This window comes from Pteropus vampyrus, unplaced genomic scaffold (genome assembly GCF_000151845.1).
Source record: "Pteropus vampyrus isolate Shadow unplaced genomic scaffold, Pvam_2.0 Scaffold438, whole genome shotgun sequence".
Classification (NCBI taxonomy): domain Eukaryota; kingdom Metazoa; phylum Chordata; class Mammalia; order Chiroptera; family Pteropodidae; genus Pteropus; species Pteropus vampyrus.
The window spans coordinates 312555-316386 of record NW_011889219.1 but is presented as its reverse complement, the minus strand read 5'-3'; the positions used below and the strand labels follow the sequence as shown (position 1 = coordinate 316386).

The 3832-nt window shown below is 61.2% G+C and overlaps 1 protein-coding gene across 1 annotated transcript in view; it reads right to left on the bottom strand.

The window, feature by feature from the left end:
* LOC105306490 (potassium channel subfamily K member 9) overlaps positions 1-3832 on the bottom strand; it is an 82474-nt gene that overhangs the window by 77525 nt on the left and 1117 nt on the right. The gene's annotated exons all lie outside the window — the stretch shown is intronic.

The following is a 3832-nucleotide window of genomic DNA, read 5'->3' as shown; positions in this document are numbered from 1 at the left end:
TCCCCCGTGACATCTAGAAACAGGCTGGCGTACTGGCCACGAGCGAGGCCTGTCCCCGCAGGGCCTGGGGACGGAGGAGCTGTCCCCGGCAGCACGCGTCTCTGGCACGCCGCCAGCCACCCCGCTGGGAAGTCACAGGAGTCCCCCTCCTGCGAGGCCCACACTGCAGAGGCGCAGCTCCTCACCTGGTCTGGCTGAGCAGGTTTCCTAAGTGGTGGAGCTAGAGGAGGCTCAGAGGGGACATTCCGCAGACGGGGAGGAGACGCTGACTGCCCGGAGCTCGGAGTTCGAGGCCCTCCGCCGGGGTGGGGGTGGCGCTGCCTCCCCTGCCGCTCAGGTGCCTCACCTGCGAAGTGGGGCAGCGCCCGCCCCCGCCCAGCGGGGGGACGGAGCACAGCGAGCCGCAGCTCTGGGCGCCCTCGGGCACCCGCGGGCTCGCTCCCAGGCTCTGGGGAAAGACCCAGCTTGGCCTGCACCGGAACCAACGGTGTCAACAACGCTGGAACTGGGGAGGCACGGAGGGCCGGGGGCCCGGCGCGGGGAGGCGGCGAGCGGCACCGGGAAAAGCCAAGAAGACCTCCCGGGAGACGGGGGCCTGTGACACGGCTGCAAGGCCAGCGGGAACGTGTGTGGCGGCACGGGAGGGGTTAACTGGGCTTAGCTGTCCCTGCTCTTCAGGCTGGACTGCAACCAAATGCTTGGGTTTCCAGCTCCCCTCCTGCCTCGGGGCGAGGCCTTATCTTGTCATCTAGACTGTCCCCAGAGCCTCAGAGGCGGCACAGACAGGCAGGGCAGGCAAGCAGCAAGAGCGTAAACCGAATGGAAAACAACACCCAGGAGTGCCGGAGAGACGGGGTGCCTCCACCTCCCGAAAACCGGTCACGGTTCCATGGGAGAACAAGAAAGGCAAGTGTCTCACTGCACTCTGGCCCTAAGCGGGCGCAGGATCTGATGGAGGGGACCGCGGGAGCCCCAAAACTTTGTCTCAGAGTGTGCTCCACCCCAGCCAGCAGACCCTGGCTCCAAGGCAGTCACTTCAAGTCCCACAGCCGCCACCTCTGGCTTCAGATGGGCCCACGGGGCCTGGGGAGACACTGCCCCAGACCTAAGTCTCCCTCCCGCTCCCCCAAACTGTGGCACACACAGAAAACCCAGTGGCCTGCCCTGACACAGGCCAGTTCTTAAGTCGCCCTCCTGGCCCCTACAGATGTGACCGGAATTCTAAGTGTGGTGTCTCTGAGATGGGGCTGGAGGTGACCAGGCTCCGCTCCGGCCTTCCTGTGGAGAACTAAGCTACAGCTTAATTCCAGAAGGTGGTGACAACTCTGACCACAGACGTCAGCTTCTAAACAGAAGTGCCGTGGAGATCCCTGCCGATGACCTGCACGGCTGTTGATCGCGTGACACGATTTTAGCCTAAAGCACCTCCTGCAGAAGTTACAGGTGAGCCAGGGTCCCCAGAGCACCCAGGCCTGAGTCCCAAGCAGAGAAATTCAAGCCAAACGCTCTGCACTTCACATACACACACACACACACACTCCCCATGTGCACCGACAGCCTGGGGCAGGGGAGGCCTTCTGTCTGTCCTGCTGGGTTAGAGGGCTTCCCACCTCAAACACAGGGTGGGGGTTCTTCCTAAGTTTAGACCTCAACAACTCGATCTCCTGGGAAGTAGCCACAAGTGGCACAGACATCAAAAGCAGCAGGCGAGCACGAATGGCAAGCACGGAGCCCCATGTGCCCTCGCACGGCCTCTGGACCTCTGCTCACCCCTCCCCACGGCGAGGGTGGCTGTGCCCAGGGACCCAGTGGGATTATCCGTCCAGAGCCTCCCCCGAAGGTGTGGCCACAGGTCCAATGCGAAGTGGTGATTATGTGTTTTAAACCCCATTTCACGGAGCAAGCTGATAACTGCCTCCGTGAAGCATCGGTCATTCGCGGGCAGGCGAGCCGGTGGTTCCCGCCCCACCTCCAGACGGGCCCAAAGTTGAAGGCCGCTGGAGAACTGGCTCAAGGTTAGATTAAGCATAAGAGCAGCCGCGAAGGTTAACGTGATTCATGAACATCACTGTCCAGCAGGAGACAGTCCCATGGAGGGCCTGGCTTGGGGCTGGGTTTCTTCAGAGGCCTAGGAGCACCTTAATTTGCATTTATATTAAAAAAGGAGAAAACAAACAGAATTAACTAGAAAGGTGCTTTGTTTCCTGTAAATTCCAGCGTTTCTGCTAAACAGCGTCCCGGGCCCGACAGCAGGAGACTCCGGCCATGTCACAGAGCAGGGACGCACACCTACCAAGCACACCGCGCTGTGCCGCGTAGCTGCAGGTGGCTACTGGCCAATGCTCCTCCTCCAGGTGAGGAAACTGAGGCTGGGCTGGAACCCAGGACGGCTGGCCTCAGGCTCCAAGTTCAGGGTCCTTCCGCTGCGGGGCAGCCGAGTGAGCAGGGTCTTTTCTTCCTCCCCTTACGTATCTATTCCAACCTTTCTTTCCAGAAAATCAGTTGAACACTCAGTAAAGGACGTGACATCAATCAGCCCGGTCGTCAGGTGCCCCAGTGGTCCGAGTCCCACCGCACCCCTGGCTGAGACGACACCCTCAATCTGGCCACTTTCCTGCCAGCTTCTCTCTGGAGCCTTAACAGTTAGAAGCATATGCCCAGAGCTCCCAATCAGAACCAATAAACACACCTCTGTACGAACTTTATCGGCCTAACGATTTCTTTCTCGGGTAGCCTGGAACATCTCTGGGCTTGACCGTTTTAACGCCAATGGTCTCCTGACGTCGTGGGCCAACTCTGGGGCCCACCCTCCGTTTTCCGCGCCAGCGTGCTGTGAGTCTCGGGCCGAGATCACTACCCACACAGCTAGGGAATGAGGGCTGACCCCTCCCCGGGGGCGGCCAGTCTGCACGTCGCTGTCACGGCCACAGCTCACGCTGGAAGCTTCGAGGCAGAAAAACGGCAGTGAGGCGCTGGCCCTGTCTGTCAGGCGCTGGAAGCACGGGCTGGGAGAGGGGGGCTTCTCTGTGTTTTGGCCACTGGGCCAGGGGTGTGGGGCAGGCTGGAGCAAAGCTGGTTACAGAGGCAACAGAAGGACAGTTTCCTTCAAAAACATAAAAAACCTGCACCAATGAATTAAACATTGACAACAAGATGACTCTCTAAAAAGTCTTTTCAACCGAGGAGCCAGGCCGTCCTGTGCCGGCGCTTCCTGTTGCATATGGCACTGACAAATCCTGTTGTCAGCACGCAGAGCTTTCCAGACAAAGAATGCCAGGGGGGGAAGGACAGGGGAGGCCCAGGGAAGTGAGGCTGGGACGGGGAGGCCCCTGCGCAGGACGCCGAGGCCCCGGGACCGAAGGGGACCACAAGGGACCTCCCCAAGCCAACACGGTGGCCCTGCAAGGACCAAGGTGGGGGGGGGGGATTGTGGAGGGCCAGGGAACCCTGCTGGGACAAGCTGCAAAGCTCAGAGGCACCACCCCGCCTCCTGCCTCGGAAGGCACCCCCACATCCACTGGGATAGTGACCTGTCCCCGTTCCCCGGGGGCCCTGTCAAAGTGTAACGTCTGCCCGTCCCAAACCCCAGGGCTTCGGTAGTGGGGGTACCGCTCTCCGCACCCACTGGAGACGGCTCAGAGGACAGCACCCTTGGGGGGGACCCTCAGGAGTCCCCAAGGTGTACCAACCGGACTCTCTCCCCAGACGAGGCAGAACTTCGCTTTCTGGGCACTACGCAGACTTGCCTTACCCGCTGGCACAGCCCGCGGTGGGCAGGTCCCGCCCTGCCCCCGGCCCTCGACCTTGCTCCTAGCACAGTTCACCCGGCTGC